This window comes from Rissa tridactyla, chromosome 4 (assembly GCF_028500815.1).
Source record: "Rissa tridactyla isolate bRisTri1 chromosome 4, bRisTri1.patW.cur.20221130, whole genome shotgun sequence".
NCBI classification, from domain to species: Eukaryota; Metazoa; Chordata; class Aves; order Charadriiformes; family Laridae; genus Rissa; species Rissa tridactyla.
Window position 1 is genome coordinate 93,793,891 of NC_071469.1, and position 26,464 is coordinate 93,820,354.

Genomic DNA, 26,464 nt, shown 5'->3' on the forward strand with positions numbered 1-26,464 from the left:
TACAATGATATTTTTATTGCTTTCTTCTCCGCTGGGCCTTTTATCCCCTCTTCAGTGTATTGGTGCAGTTTCAGCCCAAATCCTCACTGTAAAATGTGCTTCAAAACAAACATTTTAAAAGTCTTACTTTGTCCTTCAGAAAACAGGTAAACACTCCAGAACCTGCATTTTTATCCGATGGTACTTTATTGCCAAGCAAGCACAGGGAAAAGAAGTACCCCAAGTGCAAGAGAGCATGCTGTCAGTGTAACAGTTGTTTTTGACTCGATGAGGCTGCTCTGAGGGTATTTTTGGGGTTGTTCTTATTCTTTTTTTTTTTTCTTTCTTTTTTCCCCCCATAGAATTTACGGCCAGAGGGGTCTTGGGCTGTCTGCCCACTCTATCCATTGAGTTTTTCCTCAATTGTTGATTTTTCTAGACAAAACTAGGGTTTGACTGAGGCTTCTCCTCAGGAAGGGCACTGAATCTGGAACAAAAAATGTCATGTGGAGAATCAACATAGAATAGTTAAGAGTTGGAAGGGACCTTAAAGATCATCTAATTCCAGCCCCCTGCCATGGACAAGGACACCTTCCACTAGACCAGGCTGCTCCAAGCCCCATCCAACCAGGCCTTGAACACTTCCAGGCATGGGGCATCCACAACATCCCTGGGCAACCTGCTCCAGTGTCTCACCACCCTCAGGGTAAAGAATTTCTTCCTGATATCTAATCTAAATCTCCCCTCTTTCAGTTTAAAACCATTCCCCCGTGTCCTGCCACTGCACTCCCTGATCAAGAGTCCCTCCCCATCTTTCCTGTAGACCCCCTTTAAGTGCTGGAGAGCTGCTATAACGTCTGCCTGGAGCCTTCTCTTCTTCAGGCTCAGCAACCCTAACTCTCTCAGTCTGTCTTCACAACAGAGGTGTTCCAGCCGTCTGTCCATTTTTGCAGCCCTCCTCTGGACTCGCTCCAACAGGTCCATGTCCTTCTTATGTTCCCAGAGGTTAATCACCCTTGTGGTAAAAAACGTGTGCTTGGATTCTCATTTGAGTTGTCTGACTTCAGCTTCACCATCAGATCTTTGTTTTGCCGTTCTCCAAGGTAAAGGACACACTTCTGTATCATCTTTATCATCAATGATGGTTTTTCAATTATTATTATTAACTTCAGGGGTTTTAAGCTGTTGCCCAACGCTGGGTCCAGCACCAGTCCTGCAGACGCTGGGTCTGTGCTCTTCCACTGTGGGATCAGTTCTCCCTCCACCGGCCTTTGCTTTTCCACCAGCCGCCACTCCTGGGTTAACCCTCCACAGCCTCCCGACTCCTCAACCGGCTGCTGGTGTTTGAGAACATCTGTTTTGCACAAAACCAACCGACTGGCACCAGTATGCACGTACCCCTCCCAGCTGCTAAAATAAGCTGAAGCCCATGTTAGTTTTCCTAATTTAACACAAATATTATTACCAACGTATTCTTGCTATACTGTTACTTGCATCTGCTTTTGAACACTGGAAGAAACTGAGATGAGGTCTCCTTTCTGGATGTGCCCAGAGACCTGCTAACAATGGGCATCAGCCGTGCTGCTGTCCCGGGAGGCTGCGGGCTTCGGAGAACGTACCTGCTCTACATCGCTGTTTGATTTCACTTCAGCTCATCCCTGACAAACGGTTAAGTGCTTCATGGTTCTTCTTTGGTAAGTTTGTGAAAATCACTCTTTTGAAATAAGAACCGTGAAGACTTCTATGTTTCCTACATTATATTTTCAGCTTCAGCATCTTCATCTCATTGTGGTCTTACAGGATTGCTAAGATTTCTGTGTTTTCTATTAGATTTTAAAAACTGTATATCCCCAACTCTGTAACCATTTTTCTGCTGTCTTTAGCTTTCCTCGCCCATATTCCGCTGCCCTCAGCTTTTTGTTTATTTTACTTGTTACCTATTTCCCTCGTTTCCATTTGTCAGCTTGGTTTTCTATTTTAATTGCTGACTGTGTATTGGTAATAAACCGAGACCCCTTTTAGCTGAAGTTGTCACCGTTCTTCATTGTCCAGTTGTCTTTCTGGCTGTTTAATATGTTTCTTCTGTGGTTTTGGTTGATTTCCTCCTAAATCCTTTCTTATGATCAATTTTCAATAATTTTTGTAGCTTTAGGAAATACCACGTCCACGTACTTTGGAACTGTGATCTGCATAAGCAGGTTAAATATAAGGTGAAAGTTCCTGAAGCCCTGGCTTCAGATTTCCAGATGTGAATTATTTGGTGCTAAAACCATATATCCTTTACTTTCAGTGCCTTCGGTAAAAACTTGTTCTTCTTTCTGAATGGCCTATCCCACATTTAGAATTTAGAAGGGTATAAAACTAGCAAAGGAAGCTGTTAATTACTTAATCTTTTTGTCTGACAGGAACAGCCTTCTGCTGAATCACAGGGTTTGTTTAATAGAATAAAAGAAAGAGAGGTGATAACTGCAGGTCTCAGCACGAATTGCTCTTACGGTATGTTATTACCATTAGAAAAAAATAAACAATGCATACCCAGGAGTTTGCTTCTTTTCTGTGGGTTGTCAAAATGAAAAAAATAAATGCCGATGAAAAACTTGTATGTTCTACTACTTCTGATGAAGGTACGGCAAGCCTTTCTTTAAAATGTAAGGCAAAGTTTGGCTCTTGGTAATCTTTTCTGCTTTCCACAACAAGTTAATTAGAGAAGATGTTTGTCAAAGATAATAAAACTCTTATCTGGTTTACTATTTCAGCTTACATACGCTAATAATTTAACCATGCATGGAGAGAAACGATAAAGCAAACTGGGCTTTAGTTGCTTTGAAAATGACGCCCGTGGTTGCTCCGTGCATTTGCTATACTTGTCCTGTCTGAGACGCCAGAGGTACGCACGTTCCTCCTTCCGACAGCATAGGAATGAACTGAGTTACAGGCTCGGGATTGTTTCTGTTCAGGCTCAGCAAAGCGGGAGCTGTACTGTTCGTATTCCCTGGCCCCTTAAAACATGAGCACGAGAAGCGTCTTGGACAGGCTGGGTGGAAAGGAGGAGTATTTTGAATCTTCAGTAACAGGTAGTAATATTTTAAAATGTCAGTATTGTATCTAACAAACCAATTCAGATTAATTATCTCAAAAGATAGATATAGAATTTCAAATCTGAATTTAACAATGAAATACAGAAGTAGAAAAATGTGAAGAGAATAATTTTAATTCAAATAATTAAAATTTTTTCATTCAAAATCTTATTTGAGAGTCCAGCTATCTTTGACTCCTGCAGAGGCGCCCTAGCTGATGATGTAAAGTAGAGCAATGGTAACAGTTGGGATAATTCCTTCCCAGGGGCTTGGCAGAGAGTAAAGACAGCGGTGGTGGTGGAGTCAGAATCACAAACAGGGTTTATGATCGACTGAGTGAGAGATGAGTTCAGCTCACCTGGCAAAATACTTAGTTTCGCTGAAAACCAACTGAGGTTTTTAATTCTTCTGAAAGAAAAACATCTCTTCAGCTTACAGTTATAATTAGCCAGAGCTAGTTGAGTCGTTCTTCCTCCAAGATCGCCACTTCTAAATCGAAGTCACGGATGCCGTATTTAGCCATTGCAGTCAACGATCACGGGGGACGCATTGCTGGGAACCCCATTTGCACTATTTGCAGTTCTCAGTTTTATGGAAGCAGGGGTTCACCAAAGTGCAGCTGAGCTGCGCTAATTCTATTTCAATCGAATGAACATAAAACATTTGCCATTGATAGGGAATTCTTATCCAGCATGCTCTTCGTTTCCCTGGGCATTTAAAAAAAAAATCAAAGATATGGAAAGCAAGCACAATCTTATTTGATATCGAGTTTAAAGAACTGCATACATATATTTATTAATTATTTACACAATCGTTTTTAAACAGAGTATCTTTTTTATAAGGTCAACTTTCTTTTGTTACTTCAGTCCATTCAGACGCTTGCTACGATTGAGCTCTGTGATGGAAGTGGATGTCGCAGAAGAAGTTACGCTATTACCTCCCAGCATCTAGAAAGGATAGTTGAGTTTTAAATGGTCTGCAAGATTAGTACTTAATGCAGTTGTACAGTACGCTTTTTTAGACACATTGGAGTTTTTTAGTATATCTAGCTTTGCATTATTTTTGAGAATATTTTTCTTTGTATACATTTCCACGTCTTTGTATAAAAACTGACTCCACCATATGCCATGACTCTCTAGCTTAAATATAAACTGTGCAGTAGAATGTATGTGCTGTGTGTATATTTTGTATTTTTCTTTAAAGACACAGTGCCAACACCCTTCTGTATTTACAATTCCACGAATAATCATCTAGTTTGTAAGAACATCTATTCAGTAGTGCATGAGACTTGTCAACTAGCACCTACACAAGTAAGCTGCTGTTTAAAGGGAATGTTTTTTGTGCCTCCTTGTTTAAAGATGTAAGCATAAGAGTTGCAGATAATGCTTAATTGACTATCTGTTCTTAAAATGCCTTTCTTGATTCCCCTTTGAGAGATTTTATGTTTATTCCCCGTACGATATATATCAAGTCACTGGCCAGGCAAAGGGAGGCGGGGGAGCAAGCTGTAGGCAGAAGGAAGCAGGTTGAGCTGCATGGTTTTGTACTCCAAATCCTGAATACTGCAATTCTTGCTGGTCGTCGACTAACACGAGTACGAACACGGGAGCAGTTTGTGGCTGGTGGCATTACCCTCCCCGTTGGTGTTTCGGTTGGAAGCGATGGGTTTTTTGGTTGACTTTTATTGTGGTTACCTTTGGTTTGGGACAAAACACCAGAAGACACTCTTCCGGGAAAACGTCGTTTCTTATTCCAGGTTTTTTAAGACACCTCCTATCGAGCAGTTCACTCCAGCTTTGCCTGGTGCTTCTGGGTGGTAGCGCAAGGCTCAGCGGCAGAGAACGAGCAAGAGGAGGCCAGCGGTAGGGTGGTTCAACACACAGTCAGGACACAAAAGTAGTCACCCAGATATTTTTACAATTTTTTTATTTCTCTGTATCTTGCAACAGAAGTTGCAAGAATAAAATGGACACGTGTTTTCAAAAGCATCTAAGCGACTTATGAACACAAGCGCCATTGAGCTTCAGGAGGACTTGAGCTGCCCAGGACTTGTTTACTCAGGAAAGTTACACCTCCTATACCAGTATAGTTCTACTGATGGATCACTCCATCTGGAATAATTGGCTTTTTTGGGTTAGTTTAACTTCTGCAAAATACTGTAAACTAAACCACTGGCTCCTTAACTGTAGTCTATAGAATTACATTAAACAGTAAAATTTATGAATGAGTCAGTTCTGTGTGGTTATGCAGGGTGACTCAAAGAAATTCCACTACTGGGTAGCGGTCTTTTGGTCCTAACTTTAAGAACCACTAAACTAAATAAAATAAAGACGTCCTTATTTCAAATTAAGGTCATTTGGGGAGTTAAAACTGTGTATACTTTAAGTTCATGCCTTCGTTTTTATTAATGTAGCCCCCAACTCGCTAAGGAAATCCAATCAGAATTACTCTGCACCCTTTACAGTGCAGAACTACACCTAAATCCTTTATGAAAACACAAGAATAACACTAATATCTAGATGATGTAGAATATTTTAGATCTTAAAGTGATTTTGAAAGATAAGCACGCTTACTCCATCTCTTAATTGTTAAATTGCATTACTGACTATACGATTCAAAGGTTTTTAAGAAATGGCAACAAAAAAATTGATGCCATTATTGTGAATACAACAGACCATTTATGGGGCTTGAGGTTTTTTTTAACGTTCAGAAAACAGATTTTCATGCTTATGGCAGCTCAGAGTTATAGGGTGATCCTTAGCAAAAATTTGAATATTGTTCATTTTTCCCTAACAACAAAGTCTTTTAGACTGTGGAATAATCTTCCCTGAAAAGGCCTAAAAAGGAGCAAGTCTTATCACTGAGATAAATTAAATGTCTTCCTTATCACTCTCAGTCGTAACCAGTGGCGATTTGGGTATTTGTTTAATGATCCGTAGGCTTCCTTGTGTGTACTTTGGCTGAGACCTGGGGTCTTCTCCAGGACCTTCTCCATTCTACACCGCACTGCCAGTTGCTCGTGTAGATGTCTCTCGTAAGCAAGATGATTCGCCCTAACCAGGCTGCGCAGATACTTACATACCCTGCGGCTTCCCAGTTTTCCCCTCCCCCTTGTGTGCCACAGTTTTCCTCCGGGGCAGCTACCTTTGGACTCCTCTTCTGTGCAGCTCTCACTTCCAATTCAATTCTCTGTGGGGTTGAAATCCCAGTTGTGATCTCTACTTTCCTCCTCTTCATTTTCTACAATGATGGGGTACCTCTGGTTGCAGGCGAAGAGGCGGTAGCAGTTCCGCGATTACCAGACCTGGACCGCTGCTGGTGTGCATTTTTCTGCATAGATGGTTTTGGCAGAGTTCAGACCATTGAAAATGAAGACCTTACATTTCTGTGGCTGCAGTGTAGTCTTGGATATGCCACCACATTCTTATTATTAGCACTCTAAAAGCTTTGAGAGACCACAGGCAAGATCAGTGTTTCACTATATAGACACCTGAACTTGTTTAACCTACAGTTTTCATTTATTGAATTGTGTGCCAAAACTCACTGGGTTGAGAGGAGCTAACATTTCACTCCCTATCTTGCAGACCTTTAGTTTAAATAGCTACAACAGATGAGTCATGGGAGAGGTGAATTACCGTCCTCATTCTACAGAAGTATTAAGCAACTGTCCACAGCTCAGGAGGCAGCTGGTGGCATGCCCAGAGGTTGGACCAAGCCCAGCGTCTTCACCATGGGGATGCTGGTCTTCTGTAACAGTTACATGCTAAAAACAGAGAACTAACAAAAATCCAACCCTCCTTCGTAACATTTAATAGGACACATGCAGAGGCTTCATATATTTAGGTATTAGGTTTTGGATGCTAAAAGCTTTGTGAATTGTTTTTTAATAACTGAGAATGATACTGCTTAGAAAATTTAGCAGATAAGTCCTGCTCTGTACAAAAGAATCTAATATTCTGATTCCCAAAAGAATGCCTTAAAATGCACCCTTATATTTGTTATGGATACATTAGTTACAGGATTTTCTTTTTTTTAAGAAGTTTTAGCTGTTTGTCGGTTACTATTGTGTTTGGAGAACAGGAAGAGGGCAGTACAAGAGAGTTACAGCAGAAACAAGGTAGAGGTGCAGAGTAGCTACAGGCGCGTTAGCTCCCGCCGTATGCACGTATGAGGTATGGAAATCACTCCTGCTGTGACTGAAAGACTGTGTTACCACAACCGCCGCTTCATGCTTCTCTTGTCCTCTCCTCCTGCCCTTGTTTCCTGGGTGAGAGGTGTTCGTCTCCAGCCTTCGCCTTTCTCAGCCTTGCCAGACCTTCAGTCGTTTGTTCATTTAATCATAATGCCCTGTGTTGGTCTCTTGATCTCTACAGAGAGGCCTTATTTCCATGGGAGTGGAGGAATATGGCTTCCTAACTGGAGAACTGTTAGCCTTTGCCCTCCTCCGTCCTTACCTGGGTGTCATCTTCTGTTTGGCCCATGTACTACCTGCAGGTGAACAAGTCAGCCTGGGAGTTCCCTAACCCTTCCTGGTCTTCTCCGTGTCTCTCACATGCTGCCAGCTCGTCCGTCAACGGCTGCCTGTTGAAGATGAAGACCACGGAGCATTGTTATGGGCTCACTACTTCATGTTTTGGTATGGTTGGTTGTTGACTGATCTGCAGACGGGCACATCCGTGGAATTATATATTGAGAAATGAGAACATGCTTACTCTGAATGTGCTCATTACCTGAGCAGAATTCAATCGCAGGTGACAACCAGCACCTTCTCCATCTTGTCCCCCTTCTGTCTGTCCAGTACAAAAGCCATACGGACAATACAGCCTCACAGTCAACAACTATGAAGCGTTAGATATCAGAAACACAAGAGAAGTAGATTTTAGATTAATAAAATGTGATATCCATAAAAGCCAAAATGGCAAGAGAATCCTTTAAACAGTTTAAAGAGGCGGTACAGAATGAAACGTGAGGCAGGGCAAACACCGCTGTGCTTTATGTGGGAGATACAGAACTCATACCATCTGGCCACGTAAGAAATAATTTTGGCTGTTGTTTTTATAATTGCGTTTTTGATGTCAGTTCAAGAGGACGTTGAGTGTTACCATGAGAGCTGCGGGGGATAAGAAACCCTCAAATCAAACGGCTCTTCTCTGGATGCCTAACTTTGCCTGGGTTTGTAAGGAGAAATAATACTTTTTAAGGGATCAGCTGGTAGAGCTGAAAAAAATCGGCGTGCTATTGAGATCAGAGTTTGGCAATCAGTTTTGAAAATTGTATTTTTAAATCCAGTAGAGTGTTGTCACGGTTCTAATACTCTCGTTACTTAAGCTTTACCACCTGAAGGCTGAGCACAAGAGCTGCTTAACACAGTCCTCTGAGTCTCCACACCTTTGATTTTACACTAAAACGTTTGGATATTCCAAGCAAAATATGAAGCATCACGTTTCTTGCTGTTATTATTACTTACAGGAGGGATATGATTAAAAATATGTATATGCAAAAATGGTCAAATATGTTGTAGGCAAGTCCAGCTATGTAACAGAGTGTTTTGATAAAAGTAACTTTATACCTTGGGCATAGAGGAGTTATGAATATCTGTAAGTTCAGATGCCGATAGGAATAATTTGGCCGCTTTTGATGATTCACAAAATCAGAATGGCAGAAAGGGAATAACTGGGAGGGATCGGCGAGGCTTCTGGTTTGCCGCTTTGTCCAGGTATCGATTTTAATTCCTTCTTTATATTTGGCACTATCAAAAATCTGTGTTTCATTTCCCTGTCTTAACTGGCAGTTATCCCTTTGCTCTGAAGCAATGCTTTTTATTGGTAATTTATTACCATAAATGTATGTTGACATTTTGCATTTGAACCTGCTTTGTACATTGATGCTCAACATTCACTCTAGCTAGTTTTGTGGTCAGGACAGAGTGGTTTAAAACAGAATTTATAAACGTGTTCAGACATTGTTTGGTCTGTGGTTCCAGAATGATCATCCTATGCACACCTGAAGCACTTTCAGCGACTTGATGGTTTTATCACAGAATCATAGAATAGTTTGGGTTGGACAGGATCTTTAAAGGCCACCTAGTCCAACCCCCCTGCCATGAGCAGGGACTTCTTCAACCAGACCAGGTTGCTCAGAGCCCCATCCAGCCTGGCCTTGAATATTTCCAGGGATGGGGCATCTCCCGCCTCTCTGGGCAAGCACTAGACATACCCCTTTCAAAGCTTTGGGTCACAGCAGAGAATCCAGCTGATGTCTGCCCGCAGATCCCCACAATTTCAATCTGCGGCATGCCGCCCAGCCTTCAGAGGAGGTGGCACAGCAAGTACCGCCTCAGTTCCCGCAGTGGCAGCAACGTCCCAGGGCTGATGGGGCAGTACCTCAGCCTGGGGTCCTGCTGCCAGTGGAGGCGCTATGGAATACGCAGGCTGCTCCGTGGCATGTGCCCGTGAAAACTACCAAGAGCATGAGTCAAGGAAGACGTTGCGTGTCCCCCACCCTCTGACCCACCTCCACTGCATGTGCAGAGGCCCTTTGCTCCTTCCAGGTGTTTTGTTCTGGGCTGCCTCAGTTCTCATTTCAAATTACACCTGCTTTCAGAGCTGCTCTTTGGTCCCCAAATGTGCAGGACCGATGTGAGAGATATATACTCTTTCAGTACATGATGGCAGTTACATGTATTTCATCACATTACCATGCATTGATTCCTGCTGTCATCCCAGGTCTTCCCAGCAGCTGACCACATTAACCTTTTAGAAGAATGGGTTGTCTCTGAACATGCAGGAAAAACCAGTTGCATTGGACAGCTAAAGCATTGCTGTGGCTCTCACGTTCTCTGAAGAATTCTCTCAAATCCCTCCAGTAGCTAATTTTAGGGAATCCCTGACAATAAACCACCAGGAAACCAACCAACCCCCTTGGCTCGGTCCCGTCAGAAGCAGCCCTTGGTTCTGCCGGTCCACCATTGGACTGTATTTTCTATTCACCTTGAGAATTTTATTTATCATTGATCCCCATTCCCAGTGATGTCTCCAACGTGCAGTCAGCTGCTTTGCTGCAAAAAATTAGTAATACTGGAATCCTAATTATCGTAGCTGCTCCCCTGGAAGCAGCAGCTGCAGGGCTCTACCCCACGGCCTGAGAGTGCGTGGTACGGACTCTCCAGCCCCTACAAAGATCAAGTTTAAAATGCATGCCCATAAACACTGGTTCAGAGATGGCCAAATCACCTGAAGGAGTGGCTTAGCTCATTTTCTATAAAATTTGATCTGTCACGTGCAAATGTGCAGCTTGGAGTTGCTGTGCTGCCCTCCCAGCCCGCCCCTCGGCAGGGACGCCAGCTCCTGGGGAGCCGCACCAGTTACTCTGATTTTGTAGTGGAAGTCAGCTTGAGCGGGAGGAGGGTGAGTTGGAGGAACAGGAAGGAACAGAGGGGGAGACAAACACCAGTTTTTTCCACCCACATCTATCTTTGAGTTTCGCCTTTCTCCACAACTGCTTGAAAAGCTGGTGAGAACCCAGAGATGCAGAACAGCTCCGCATGATGACACCCTTTCACATTGCCCTTGTGAGGATGGATCCACCTTTTTTCTTTCCATCTTGTAATCCCTGTTATCCACCATGTTGGGTGTTTTTTTTAAGCTCTGTTCAACATCTGATGTAAATGAGAAACAGTGCTACTGGAAAATGTTTGGGAAAGGGTTTCATCCCACAAGGCCTGCCACTGGCCACAGGCTGACCTTCTCCAAGATGTTTCACGCTATTTTCTGACCGTTTGCCATGGGGGGAAAAAATAATTTTTATTTTGCTAAACCGGATTTTATTTTTGAAAACAGTTCAAATAATAAATAACAACCTATTAACCCAGCATGCTTTAATGCTCCAAATCTTAATATAAAGACTACAGAGAGCACAAACATAACATTAAAAAAAGCGTGCACAGTTATTTCTCCTGCCCAGTGCCTCTCCCCCATAGTGCACGCAAGCTGTCTCTTTAATAATGCAAAGGAGCAGTAAATTTCAAGCTGAGGATGGGCAATAACAAGGAGAGTTATTTCCACAATGCCCCAGTGTCAGCCCCTGGCTTAGGAGCACACCTTATTAGTTCTAACAGGCTGGTTAGCATCGGGTCACCTCTGCGGCTCCGCTCCCCAGCAGGGTCACCCGTCTCCAGGCTATATTTGGGGAGAGGGGGGAAGGGAGACGATTTTTAGAGATTCTCTTATCCCCGGCATTTTTAGGGCTGTTTATTTTTATTTACACCACACACCCCCCCTCTTTTATGCCTTGCCTTTCTCTTGCCCTCTCTCCCACCCAGTATATCTTTGCGACCTGCATAAATCCCGCGTGGTGGGTAAACCCCTCCCCTGCGAGAGCAAATTAAACCACGTTACTGGGGGGGGTTCATCTGTATTTCTTTTCAGAAGAGAAATAATTCAAATTAATCAGGCTGTGTTTGCGTATGGACAAATAACAAAGTGCATTAGAAATTTTTAATGAAAGCGAGCCCAACCTGGTTGCACTCCCAATTAAGCATGACTGTAGCATGACTGTCCGAAACAAAACGCCTGCGCACACGTGTGTGTGTGTGTGTGTTGTGTGTATGAGATGGGCAACACTAACGCCCTACCTCTGCTTTTAGGGGCCACAGGAATTGTATTTAGGGTCGTTCCTTTAAAGCAAGCTAACCCAAGTATCTTTTAAAAGGAACGTTCATTTTTTTTCTTAACTGAAACGTATGAAAAGCTGCACTTCATGGAAATGTATATGTGGGGTTTTTATATGTTCCTGTCTCCATCAGCCCCCTCCCCCACCCGCCAGTTCCCATCCAAAAATGAATGCAAAGAAATACTATTAGGCTGTCTGGTTATGTATTTTTTATGAGGCCATACAAGACACTGCCTGACCTCGTGCAGCTCATGTTATAACCACATTGAAGATGCTTTTCATTTGGGTTCTGCTTTTCAGCCTGGATGACCTCTATTAAATAAAAAAAAAAGAAAAAAATGGCCTAATATGTGACCCCTGGGACTAGTCGCTTCAAGGATTACATTTAATTCATATGATAATATTGAAATATAATGTTTCTGTGTCTAATGTTTTGGATGTTTTTTCTTTCTTCTTTATTTCAGGGACCCTTTGAATCTTGTCAAAGATTTTTTTTTTCTTTTTTCTTAAAAATATCTGTTTTGGGGGGAGGACAAGTAACTCGTGCTCGGTGGTCAGATTCTTAAAAATCACCTTTCTCCCTTTGGAAAGCAGGCGTGAATACAAAAGAGCGCTCTTCCCGCTGTCTTTGAAGGAGAAGAGGAGAAACAAAGGCAGAGAAATTATTTTTTATAAGAAAGCGTGTCTGCCAAGAGCTCGTCAAAATAAAGAACCACTCTTTGTTTTGGCGTTTGCTTAACCAGTTGATGAGGAGTGACCTGCTTTCCCCCGCTCCCCACGCAACCTGGCTGGGGGGGGGGCACGGGCAGACCCCCCTTTACCTCCTTCCTCGCCTCCAGCTCCCATTGTCTGCCTCGCCACCGCCGCAGCCCCTCCACAACCAAATACACACATATTTACTGTACAAACCCGCCCGCAAATGCCGCTTCTGCGCCTGCTTGTGTCGCCCCGGCATCAGAGCAGCGCAGCCCGGGATATGATCGAGCATCCCAGCATTTCTGACAGACAACACATATTTCAGGGGTTTATAACTTCCCCATAAAAATGTACGCCGGGATGAAACACGACTTGCGGACGGTTCAGCTTAGGAGCAAATTTGCTTTTGCCAATTGCAAAAATAAATTTGACCCCTCCTAAGTATTCTGCATGCAAAAAAAATGTTTAGTAAAATACATTTTTTCCCCCCCGGTCCTCTCACTAAAATCCTGTTGTGAGGTGTACAGTGGAATCCAGCAATCAGTCAGCGATCTGATCGGAGACCTTGCACTGGGAAGCAATGAAGCCCTTAATCATTCTCGGTAATGACATGTTTGTAAAAAAGTGCCACGTGTATGCACCGCGTATTTCCAGCAAACATTTAATGCGAGGTTCGTAAGAAGTGGAGGCGATGCGTACAGCGCCGGTGTGGTTGGGGCCGGGGATTTTGTTCCTCCTCGGAGCCCACGCAGGCTGTTGTTCACAAAAGCTGTGTCTTTTTAGAACAATGGGCCTGCGCTCCTGGAACACAGTCCCAGAACACGGGGACGCCACTTTTGTGACATTTGCAAGGGGATATGTAATTCTGATTATTTTTTTTCCCCTTGTTTCTTACTGTGACTGGAGCTACGAAATAGTAAAATCAAATTTGTGCAAAAATACACCTCTAAGACCACTACGGTTGCGATGCAACAGCCCAAGTGGGTTAACGTGCGGTTCAGGCTGCACGTGGAGGCTCCAGCGTCGCGGGGGCAATTGGGAGGAGAGCGGCGCCCCGGGAACCCTCCCTGGAACCGCGGGGCAGGGAACGCCCGGCGTTGGCACCTCGACTGCGGATGCTGTTGCGTTCATTTGCGTCATAGGCTGAACCTTGACAGTTTTTGGCGAAAATCTAATTAGCGCGATGTATGCCGCCCGGCATGCGTGTGCGCCTGCCTTCCATGTAAATGCGCGCCAGCGTTTTGTGTAGGATATTAAAAAAAATAATAAATATATACAGGCTTTTGGTTCCCTTTTGTAAGGCATGAAGCTGTGACCCTCCCCTCCTCTCCTCCCTCCCCCTGTAGCCCCAGACTTCACCATGCCCTGACTGCGAGCTTAACATGGAGTTGTCTTTTTTTATTTTTTTTATAAACCCAGTCACAACACGGAGGAGAGGAGGAGGAGGAGGAGGAAGAGAGAGAAAGAGAGAGAACTAAAAACCCCCCTGAAGGATGGTTCTCAAAAATTTCTGGCGGAACCAGGGGGAATTGCGGGGCGAGCGGGAGCCGGGCGCGGAGGTAAGGCGGTGTGCGCCGACCCTTTCTCCTCGTCCCCCCCCGCCCCCCACGGCGGCTTTTGGGTCAGAAACCGGCGGTTCCTGGCGGGGAGGCGGGTGGCGGGAGACACCTTCGCTCGGCGGCTGCTTAACGCAATCTGGGAGCGGCGCTGATGTGAATATGCAAATGGGGGGACGCGCCGTCACACGTGCGCGGCCGCTCCCCCTCCCCGCCGCCCGCGCGAGAGCGAGCGCGCGCGCCCTCCCGCGCGCCGTGGGGCCGCGCCGCGTGGGGGCTGCGCGCGTGGGAGCGCGGGGTGGTGGTGGTCGGGGGGGGACCTCGTCCCCGTCCGGTCCCGTCCCGTCCCGTCCCGTCCCGCCGCGTCCCCGGCGCCGATTTGCATGTGAAAGCGGCGGAGGTGCGAGGGCCGCGATTAGCGCGGGGATGACATAATAACGCGGGGAATTAAAACGCGATCGGGCCGGGGGATGGGCCGGGGGGGCCCGTGGGAGTGTGTGCGTGTGTTGCGGGGGGCGGGGGGGAGGCTCCCGGTTTTCCCCCGCGCGGCTGATTGATGCCAGGGGCGAAGGGGGCGCAGCCCTGCGCCGCGGCCGCGGCGGTGATTGCGGTGATTACCCTTATCATTAGTGCGAAATGTAAATCGGAGAAGCGGTCGGCGCCGCCTGTCGCGGGCGCGCGTGGGGACGGGGCTGTGGGGCGAGGCCCCCTCCGCGCTGCGGGAACTTCTCGTGCTCGAAACAACCGAAAGAAAGGCAGCACGCGGCATGCAGAAAATTACTAATTTATGAAATACAGGGGGTCGAGTTACAAAGATTTTAGCGCAGTCCCGTTTTTATTGCGCGTATACGATGCGATGGGCAAAAAGATGGGAAAGACGTTTTTGTTATTAAAGGAAAATCTTTTATCGGAGGGATGTTTTAGAAATTTACAGTCAATGAAATTTAATTTTATCCTTTGCCTCTTGCTTTATCCACATTTTAATAAAACAGCCATAAAGAATAAAAGTACCACAGTGATTGCTGAACAAAGCAGGTCTCCGGCGGTTGGTTGTGGGTCTGAATAGGATTTAAAAATTGTGGCTGCGCTCTCTGATCCTCGCCCCGGCTTCAGGCAGCACCCTCGGCGTGCGCACAAAGGGGCTGGCCGGGGGAGACGTCGCAGATGACATTACATACAAATGAATGGCAAGATTGATATTTCATATGCAGTAGACACAAACTTTCTGATAATTTCTGCTCCCCCCCCCCATGTTTGCATACCTGGTATTTGGGTATACCTGATAAAGTCTTAGGTTTATAGGCAGTTATTCTAGAGAGAACAATTGCCAGAGAAGTTTAGTGCTGCTGGTGACGCCTCCCAGCATCCTAGTGTGGAAGTGACTGCTTGCAAATCTGCAGAACATCACTAACATTAATTCATTGGAAAAAAAATAATTGCAAAGCAACTCTATTAGTTTTTCTTAGGTATTACCAGGGACTTTAAAAGGCTACGCTAATGGGATAACTGTATTCACTAGATTAGTAAATAAACAGAAAATCCCTAATTCTTGCGAGGGGTGGGGCAGGAGGAAGCGGATGAAAGTGACTGGCGGTTAACTGAATAAAAATCCTGCGCTGAAATTGCCTGATTGATCATACTGTAGTGCACTAAGAGACAACAAGGCAACTGAAAGGAGAGGAGGGAAGAGGCAGGAGCATCAAGAGAAGTGCAGTGTAACCTATTACGGCCGCACACAGGATGAGCCCTGTGCGCCCCCGTGTTCCGAAACAATGCCCGCTGTCACCACCTCCCTCGTTCCCTCTGCCACCCAAACACCACGCTTGCCTCCAGTTCTCGGAAATCCCAACTGGTAAATGTTAGTTTTTCATCCCATGATGTGTGTTTCCGAGCGTTCCCCGTCCCTCGGCGCCCACCTGCCCTGCAGGAAGGGGCATCGCAGGAGCATCTCCTGCAGCCAGCCTGGGCCCCGCTGCAGGGCACTGCACCCAGAGCCCCTGTGACCCTTTGCGTGAAGGGAAAGCACTAGCACCATTGTACCCGTTAGGACAAAATGACATGACGGCGTTGCCTCGACCACCGTTTCGGAGGTGTTTCGGGTGCGTTGGTCCCCAGCCGTCGCCTGTGAGCACCTGTGCTGGGTGCTGCTGGTGCACCTGCCGCGCGGTGCCGGTCGGCTTTCCCGCGCCTCGCTCCTCTCTGCCGATAAAGAAGAAAGGCAGGGATGAGGATTGTTGCTATTGATCTGCCCAAGGGGATCATTAGGCATCAGTATCAATCTACAAATCAGTGGGCCTGTGTTACTTGCTTGGGCAGTCATTGCCAATTTGTTCCTATTAGATGGCCGAGCCCGGAGGTGTTTGATGAGCAGATTGGGTCTTTATCTCGGCGCTGGAGAGCAGGCAGGCTCGCGGGGAGACGCTGGAGCTTTACAGGATTTCTGGTGTTTGTTTGTTTTCTTCTGCTGAAATCCGGCTGCCTTTTTACTGCTCTGTAAAGAATTTTGTATGGGCTGAATATGTTTCTGCTTTATATACGGCTTTTCATATCATCATATTAAACATACTGAGAGTTAAGGAGAAACTATTTTAAAATAATCCCCTCTCTTTTATTTGGTATGTTTACCAGCAGCACTCCCTATAAAAATACATATTCATGCCAGGTTCTTTTGTTATCCTTTCCAGGTCAGACCGAACATTAGGAACGCAAACAATTTTTCTTTTGCTGTCCCGGTGCCCGTTCCTAGGGATTTATGTAGTTGCTGTTGGTGAGGTGACCGTTCTCGCAATATTTCCCTCTGTGATTTAATTGAAGAAGGCAAAAATTAAAGCTTGCAGACAATATTTTATTTGAAAGCGTTATTTACATTTTTGTTCTGAAACGGTAGCCCCGGCTGTTTGCAGACACCCATTGGATTGCAGTCCTGTTCCCAGGGTGGCCGCCCTGCGCGTTTGAGAGCAGCCTCTCTCATCTGCATATTTTCTTATTTTGTATATTTTAATACTATGCAAAATGAATGAACAACAAAATTCTAGCCTACTAGGAAGACGTAAATTAATGGTAAAAGACAAATTAAAACAGTTCATAGGAATGATCTGATCTGGCGTCAGTGCCTTGTTATTTAGTGCAAACCTTGATTTTCAACTGTTTCGTCTCACTCCTGACATGAGCATCGTGCAGTTTGAACATCTGTCCAGCCGTTAAAGACCTTATTGATGCTTGGTTATTGGATTTCTAATTTTCAGGTTTTGTCAGGGGGTTTAACAGACTGTATGAGTGTTTATAATTTCTAATGAGTTTAATCTGTAATTTGTGCCTCTTACCTGTGACTGTCAAATCACTTTCCCAGTACTTGGTCTGTAAAAATTCAAAATAAAGAAATGCGGGTTTCTAAATAACCTAAAATATTTGTCATATCTTTTATATACAAATATCCGTGCAGTAAACAGAACTATACATTCTTATTCTGTTTGAAGATCAAGACTGATTCTAATCCTGCATATCTGCTGCAATCACAATATATTACCTAAACCCAAGTTTCTTTGAGGACTTTTTGGATATATGTCATTATTTCAGTGGAGATAAAATAGTGTATGTTTTGGGATACTGCAGGGCTGATTATTGCTGCCTGATTAGTATTTGATCAAATTCTGTCTTTTTTTTGTGTGTGTCCCTGAGACAATTCAGCTCCTCCACATCCAGAGGCGAATTCGCCTCATTCTGTCTGACAAGTGTTTTGTTGTGGAGCAGTCGATCATATCTGTGTAAACATACATCTGCTGGCGGACGGGGCTGGAAGCAGAACACTTTTAATTTATCATAAACTTCATATAACTCATTAGCTTTCATCTTTACGTTGCATGTATAGAAATGAATTTGGAGTGTGCTCAGAGAGGCTTTTTTTTTCCGAGGAGTTTGCTGTACAAATATTTATGGACCTTTTCCTTTGTAGTACAGATTCCAGTGGAAATAGCTATCATGCGATTAACAGCAGATTGCGACTTAAGGAAGAGGTTGCCAAAAGCTATTGTTTATTTAGTCGCGTGGCATTTTGTACTGAAATTTGTTTTGCTACTATTTGTAAAAATACATGACTCTCTTGGGAGGAGAAATCAGGATTTTTTCCTGTACTCTGGGGAAAAAAAAAAAGGGGAAAAAAGCCTCCCAGAAAATTAAATGTAAGTATGTTTGTGTGTACGAACATAACTTTATAATCACGGCACATTCTGACTATTTCCAGTGAAGGAGGCTTGTTGTTGCCCGTTCAGAAAAGACACATATGGAGATTTTATTGTGTTTTTTGTTTTAAAGATAATAATTTGTCTCCGAGTTCCAGTTGTTTATGTTTCTGTCTAGATCTCTTTCCTCTCCCCTGTTTTATTTAGTAAGGTTTCATCTGTGAAATTTCTCCATGAAACAATTGATACATTCTCAGCACGCTGCGGCGAGGGAAAAAAAGCCCTTAGATTAATGGTCAGTGTCTCATACACACAAATTTGTGTTACGATACTACCGAGAAGCTGCGAATTACTGACAAGATCTAGAATAATTCCTAATGCTGTCGAAGGCTTCATTTTCTCCTCCGCATGATGGATGAGGCATAAGAAGTGCTTTCTGAGATCGTTAATGTGCATCATTCTGTTAAGTGTTATTAAAGTCCGTCTGTCTTAGGCAGCAGAAACAATATCTTATCCCTTATTTTGCCTCTCTCCTTGCTAAACTGTAACTGCAGCCCCTGTCTTTTACTAATGTGGCCTTTTGTTGGTGCTCTTCGTTTAATGGCTAGTTTATACCACGGCATTTAGGTGGGTTTTAGGATTGTATTTTCCCTTTTAGTCAAAATATTGGCTCGCGGCATGGGAAGGAACACCTAATTTCAAGATTACGCTATCTGTAACCTGTAGATAATAACAAAGCCGCGGCGGATCCGTACCAAGCGTTATATTTAAGCTTAGAAAATAGGATTGAACTTTTCTTGGGAGGCTGTGCCTGCGAGAAGGAGCCGGTCTGGCAGCGCAGCCCTCCGGGCTCCGGCAGAGCCGAGCAGGCTGCCCTCAGCCCCGGAGAGCCCCGTGCCGTCTCCTCCCGATCCAGCTCCGGGCAGCGATGCTGGGGGGTGTGAAATGACACCCGGGAGCGCACGCGTCCACTCGCCTCCCACCACATTAATTGTTTAAAAATCTGGGAATTGCTGTCTTGAGTCGAGAGTAAGCGTGCTGTCTTACTGGGAGGGAAGTTAGCGCAGAGGCAGCCTCGCAGGCGACCCAACCTTGGTCTGTTTGGGCAGAAAAAGCTGCCCCGTGCCCTGGTCCCCTGGGCATCGCCCCGTTCCCCGGAGCACTGCCCGCCCTGGGGAGGTGGTAGGCCAGGTACAGATCCCAGATGGATCGTATTAAATCAAAAGTACTTTTAACCAAACAGAAGAATTCACTTTAAAGGTTTTTAACCTTTCTTAAGAGCCAATTTTTCCTTAAGCCCTGTGATAATAAAATACAATATAATTTATAGAGCGCTTTCCATGGGTATGCATTCCTCTCTCTTTTCCTTTTTTTTTTTTTTTGTACAGTCAGATAAAACATATCCAACAACTGGGATGATAATCAAGAAAAAACAAAAAGCAACTGATCATAAAGCCATTTAGAAATGTAACATTCCTTTTAAAAGAGATTCAGACATACTTGGAAAGCCTCACTTATATACTTTTAATAGAATTATAGAAGTGTGATGCACAGCTGGTAAAAGCTCAGTCATCCACAGCACAGCTAGTTTTTGAGTATTTAATTTTATATTTGAATAATTCTCCAGATCAGGCTATAATCATGAATGTCATATAAAAAGATTTTTTTCATAAATTACATTATTTCACAGATGTGCAAATACTTCTGTGAAAAAAATTACATTGATCAGTTTTTAATACCCCCCTGTCTCACCCTTCAGTCAAAAGAAAAAATAGCTTTTTTCCCATCTTTGTCTTCAGAAAGGTGCTAGATTGTAAACATCTGAAGGAAATGAAAGGGGGTTGGCCAGTCCACCCCAAATTCTTTCCAGATTTTCATTCCTTTCACCAGCAGCCTTCTGTTCTTAGAGGAGAGGGAGGAACAGCAGAAGAAAGAGAGAGAAGATGTCTCTGTTTCTTATTAAAATTTAAAGTGAAAAGCGGGTGCTGTATTTTGCTAATTTTCAATCTGCTCATTCGGAAGGCGTTGGGGCGGGAGAAGCGGCGCCGTGGGGAAGCGGGTTCGGCAGCGGTGGGCGCTTTTGCGTGATAACCCCTCGCAGGCGATTCGGGTCCAGCTCGGAGGGGAAGGCAGCGAGGCGCAGCCCCCCCGGCCTGACTGCGCTTTCCTTTCGGAAGGAGCACTCACACTAACTGCGCTTTCTTAAAGTCAGAAATTTATAAAATTGTGTTTGTTTTTTCTTATTAAAAAAGTGAGTCTTCTATCAAGACTAAAGTTTGCGGCAGGCCGGTGCTCGCGTTGCACCTCGTTGCCCTGGCACCCGTCTGGGATGCCCCGAAGCCAAGAGCTGGGAAACAGGTGCCTGGCACTGGGACTGCCAGTTCGTTCAAACCCATCAGCGCTTTGCTTTTTATCTGGTCCAAAGGTTTAATTGAGGCGTAGGTAATTAGGGAAAGCGCATTATTACCTGCAGAACTTCCGATTATATTGTATACTGTTGTGAATGGAAAAGTTCGCCCTAATGTGTAATTCAGGGATGACAATTAAGATAAATGCCTACTTCCAAGCTCTCTCATCCCATACACTATTAAGTTACACTTTTAAGGGAAAGGAAGGCTAAAAATAACTTCATAAAAAGTAAAACAAGGTGTTACACCCAGACTGTTTGGTCTTAAATCATAGTTGCCTGCTTGTTTTTCAGGAAATTTAAGTACCAGATGCACTTGGAGAAAGCAATCTAAACATCAGAGTTTATTTTCAATATGCAAGTGGTATAAAAATATGCAAACCCTGATCACAGTGCTATGGAAACTACTCCACAAAAATGTGGAACGAAAGCTGTTACTGTAAGTGTGGTTCATGTATTGTAACAGCTGTGACAGCCCGGTGCAGCTCAACACTTGTTCAATTATAAGAAAATATTCAAAAGGAAACTTGATTTAAATAAGATTTGTAATAATCTTTCACATTTACAAAATAAACCGGCGACAAACACTGTCCTCCCGCACGGCTCGCCCAGATTCGGCGTTCGCCTTGGCTCGGGCGACGGACGCGTTTCTCCCCGCTCTCGCCAGATCCAAAAGCATTTTTCAGGGCTTGTGTTACAGTTATTTGCAGATTATTTTAGGTCTGTGTTCTTTTATATCCACTTAGCAACTTGCAAGGAGTATTTCAGGGGCAGACCATACTTGACATGCATCCTTTTGGGGAGCAGGAGGAATGGGTGTGGTGGATTTAAACGCGATTATGTATTTATGACAGATGGTTTTCAGTTTATGCAAGAAAGCCCGTATAGACACTAGCGCAGAGACAACTGTTCTGGGAATTTGGACGTGTATCATTAGGCTCTTTCTGTTAATCAAATGCAAGAAATAGAGTAAATTAATTTTTATACGTGACCTGTGGAACAAATATGGCCAATGGATATTAAACATAATAGGTCTTAAAAGGAACAATTATATTTTCTGTTTAACTTTTCTGATTTGTTACAAGTTGTATCCATTTTCAAGGTTTTAAGAATACTAACGATTAAAATCATCCTACTGCATAAATTTTAGTTATTTACTATAGTTTGTAAGTATCATTCAGTGACCTTTTTCTGGCTTCATAAAATCAGTGACTTAATATAATTTGGGATCTGAGAGTGTGAGTTCCTCGATTCATTTATCATTTTATGCTGAAATTTGTTTAGTCTGGATAGAAGTCCTGCTCTACTTTTCCTACTAGCCATGTATGCTTTGTGCGTTGGAAACTAGAAGACCTTTTTGTCTTTTCTTTTTCTTTTAAGCTTGACCAAAAATAGTCATTATAGACTTCTTCATAAAACCCCAGACTTTATAAATAAATGCCATTGACTGACTCTGATGGGAGTTCCATGCGCAGGATGAAAACCGTGTATGGCCCATATTACTAATTTTTCAGAATTGCAAAGTGTGTTAATATATAATACATGTTGAATTAGTGGTAGGTTTTGACTGTATCCCGGGCAACTCCTTTATTAATGTAATTAAATATATAGTTTTAATAGCTTCAGGGGGAGTTAAGTTCTGAATTGTTATATAAAGAGTGTTTATAAATATATATAGCTAGATTAGATATATAGCTGCAAGCAGAAGGCTATACGATAACTTATTTTTAAAATTCTTCTGTAGTCAGTATGAGTGATTTCAAATGGGATCCGAGAATCTCCAAGCCGAAGCTCCATCTTCTAAGGAATTTCAGTTACCTGGAATAAAATGTTGCCTTAGAAATTATTGACGTAATAGACCCCTTGGGAACCCCATAGCAGTCAAAGCGAAATCCAACAATAAATCCAGGGGCCACCTGGATAACTACCATTAAAGGCTTTTTTCAGTGGAAAAAACTCTTTAAAAGCTTAATTCTTCCTAAATGTAAAGTTCAGTGATCGTGTTTCTATATAACTTTCATAGTTAGGTGTTTTACTTTACTTTGTTTAAACAACTTTTCAAAGCATCTTTGACGGTGAAAATAATAGCGTATTTTTCCTTGATGCCACCTCTAACTCACCGCTACTTAACGAACCCCTTCGGAACCCAGTCGATACAGGATTTGAGCCCAGCCAACCTCGGCAGCACCAGCAACTCGAGGTAGTCTGCAATGACTGTCGGAACCAAACAGCACGAGAACAGATAAAGAACTGTGCTTTGCCTTTTCTAAATGGTTATAAATCAGACCTTGCTCGTGTGTTGATCGCACACGGTGCCCTTGGCACAGACACCCCCTCCCCGTTGGCGTCCCTTCCCGGGAATGGCATCTGTGTCTTGACCTCTGCCGAAACCGGTGACAAATTGGTCACAGCGGCTGTGCCTGAGCCTCGCTCCTTATGCACAAATCCCATTGAAGGCAACTGAATTTTGGGCAGAAATGTGAAGTAGAATGTGCTTGAAAAAAAGAAAAAGAGCAAAACTGCCAGACTGCGCAGACTTTGGCACCGGGGGGCCGGTAGGAGGTTCGACCACTTGGAACTGTTATTTTGCACACTTGCTGCTGTAAATCGGGATTAATGTCATTGAACTCAGATGTATTGAAATGGGGTAAACAAGATAAGAACTGCACCCCAAAGTGTGGCATTTCTGGAGAGATTGTTTAATGAGACCTGTAGATAACAGGGAAGGAACCAGATGGATCTCAATGGAAGGTCTTCTCCGGCCACCGGCTCAGCCCCGGTGAGGATGGGCACTGAGCGCCACCAGGCTCCTGCGAATTTCTGGGTGTCTGTGTTTGGAATGCTAGTGCGGAATTACAAAACAGAGGGTTATGAAAAAGCAATGGGAAGCCCCGCTTTAACCCTGAGACCACTGACCTGATCATTAGGCGTTATTTACATATGCTTTTTTCTATTAAAAAAACAAAAGACCTTCTGTGACCATCACGGTCCCTAATGTATACAAGTGGACCGGCAAAACCGCTCAGCTTTGAAAGGCTGATGTGGAGGTATCAGCGAATTGCCGTGTCTGCGTGACAAACTGAACAGTTTCCAGAGTGTTCCCCTGCTCCGCAGCTCATCCATTATGGGAATGAGATGTGAAAATAGTTTCTTGTTTCTTTGAGATATCAGCAGACCCCACAAGCAGCGTTACTTCAAAAATGCTGGAGCTAGTTCATACCGATCTATTCTGAATCGGCGCGTATGTGTGGTCCGGCTCAATTGCAGAACCCCCCTGTATGTTAAGGGGTGTGTGTGGTGAAATAGAGGTGCTTGAATTACAGATCGTGGCGTGGTACCAGGGCTGAGGTGTCAGAAAGGCAGCGACGGCTCAGTCGAGGTTTGCATTTTTCTTTGCTTCAAGCCTATATGAAAACAATTCAAACCCATTATTTTATGCGTGCAGTTAGTTTATGTGATTACATGTTTCTAATCATGTTTTTATTCTTTCCTGATTATCTCCCACTTTTCCGCTGACCTTTCGTTCTATCTCAGGTTAAGCCACTGTGTCAGATCTTCGGGGCAGGGTGGCTTTCGCTTTGCTTGAGCAGCGCCCAGACGTCAGCAGCGGTTTGCGTTATACCGGATACATGCAGATGTACAGACGTATATCGATGTATACATAAAAATAACAGATTGCGGTGACTCCGCTTTCTCCAGAATTCTAAGTTGTATTTTGTACCGCATCAAAGGCACCATCTGGCTTTAAATTAAAAATATTAAGGGAAAAAACAACCACATACCAGTGGAAATTTTATCGCAATGTAATTCATTATAAAAATTTTTAAAAGGAAAAAGGGGACAAGAATAAAGGGTGTTATTCTTAATTGTCTTTTATTATTAGTTAAGATTAGCTATCTACTATGATCTCCACCTCCATGACCGGTAAAAAGGATACTGTAGCCCACATTAAAAAAAAAAGGCACTTTTAATTTTTATTGAAATGTATATAAAAATAGATTAAATTTCAGTGTGTATTTACATATGGCCATTTTACAGATTCCCTGGTGTGGTGGTTGGAAGACAAACCTCTTTGCTAGTATTCAGGATTTCACTGAATTTACTGTCTTCTAAGTTATACATAATATAGATTTTTAAGTAGTTTTACAGGGGAGCAATACTTACTTCATTTTTACTATAGGCTTCAATTTTAAACAGCCTATTTTTCATGTATAATGGAAGTATCATTTATAATTATAGTTTTAAACAGTCCAAACCAGTTATTTATACTGGTTTTTATCTTGAAATGAGGTTTGTGATATCTTTTCCTTTTGGTTTATTTACCTTATTGTTCCCTTATCACCCAGAGCCTTTTTTGCAATTGCATTTATTTTAAAATGGTAATTTTTTACTTTTAGTATAATTCTGTTGTTTAGACAAGAGTTTTTTCATGCAAGTACATAAAGAACTTGTTTTGATGTTCTCCCCAAAGCAGTTTAATGCAGTAATACACGCAATCAAATGTAGGAGCCATCACTGATATTAGGGGAGATGTTTTGTCTACAAAGACCCGGGATGAAAATGTATCCTGCCAGCAATCCCATTTGCATTGAAAACGCAGGACGCTCATTAAAATCCTGACTCCACTGAACTCACCTGTAGGGACAGACATCCATCCTCGGTATTGCCTGACCTTAAACCGTTTTGGCTTTCGGCACCCCGGTAGCGCAGCCATCTTGGGACAGTGGGGCTCAGCCAGGACAGGGAAGATTCCCAAATTTTCTGTTCCCATGCTCGGGATGGGAACAAGCAGGCATCACCTGCAGTCCTTATAAGGAGCAGTGAACGTTTGGCATTGTGGATCTAGGTTGAAACTATTTCAGAAGCAATTTTAATTTATAGGCCACCACTTCCCTGTAAGTTTTTGTGTGTTTTTGAGGAAAGAGCAGGTTCGCTGCACGAGAAACGTGGTCATTGAGTATGGGCTGCACAGGGTATGACGGGGGCCACACTCTGACTCTGGGATAACGCACAGAATATTGTCGTGTGGGATAATTACAGCAGAAGACGGTTTCTGTTCCGTGTCCGGCTTGCTGCCTTCCACCTCCCCTTGCCATGCAAAGCTTGGCCTCTTGTAGCTGCTTGACCTGCTTTTACCTGCTGGGCTTGGCTGGTAACAAGGGACCATCAATGTATGACACATATGGAGCAGCCCAGGGAGCCCACCTCCAGCCCAGCCTAGCCCACCTCCAGGCCAGGGAGCCCACCTCCAGCCCAGCCTAGCCCATCTCCAGCCCAGGGAGCCCACCTCCAGCCCAGCCTAGCCCACCTCCAGCCCAGAGAGCCCACCTCCAGCCCAGCCTAGCCCACCTCCAGCCCAGGGAGCCCACCTCCAGCCCAGCCTAGCCCACCTCCAGCCCAGGGAGCCCACCTCCAGCCCAGCCTGCCCACCTCCAGGCCAGGGAGCCCACCTCCAGCCCAGCCTAGCCCACCTCCAGCCCAGGGAGCCCACCTCCAGCCCAGCCTAGCCCACCTCCAGGCCAGGGAGCCCACCTCCAGCCCAGCCTAGCCCACCTCCAGCCCAGAGAGCCCACCTCCAGCCCAGGGAGCCCATCTCCAGCCCAGCCTAGCCCACCTCCAGCCCAGGGAGCCCACCTCCAGCCCAGCCTAGCCCACCTCCAGCCCAGGGAGCCCACCTCCAGCCCAGCCTAGCCCACCTCCAGCCCAGAGAGCCCACCTCCAGCCCAGGGAGCCCATCTCCAGCCCAGCCTAGCCCACCTCCAGCCCAGGGAGCCCACCTCCAGCCCAGCCTAGCCCACCTGCAGCCCAGAGAGCCCACCTCCAGCCCAGCCTAGCCCACCTCCAGCCCAGAGAGCCCACCTCCAGCCCAGCCTAGCCCACCTCCAGCCCAGGGAGCCCACC

General features: G+C 44.5%; 1 protein-coding gene across 10 annotated transcripts in view; it reads left to right on the forward strand.

The window, feature by feature from the left end:
• ZFHX3 (zinc finger homeobox 3) overlaps positions 1–26,464 on the forward strand; it is a 685,441-nt gene that overhangs the window by 129,279 nt on the left and 529,698 nt on the right. Inside the window, exon 5 of one of the 10 annotated variants that reach the window (XM_054198571.1) lies at positions 1,532–1,673. The exons of 8 other annotated variants lie outside the window; for them this stretch is intronic. The gene's annotated coding sequence lies outside the window, so the exon portion shown is untranslated. Of the gene's footprint in view, positions 1–1,531; positions 1,674–13,842; positions 13,982–26,464 lie in introns of those variants that run through there. One more of the 10 variants, XM_054198579.1, reaches the window with a different exon arrangement.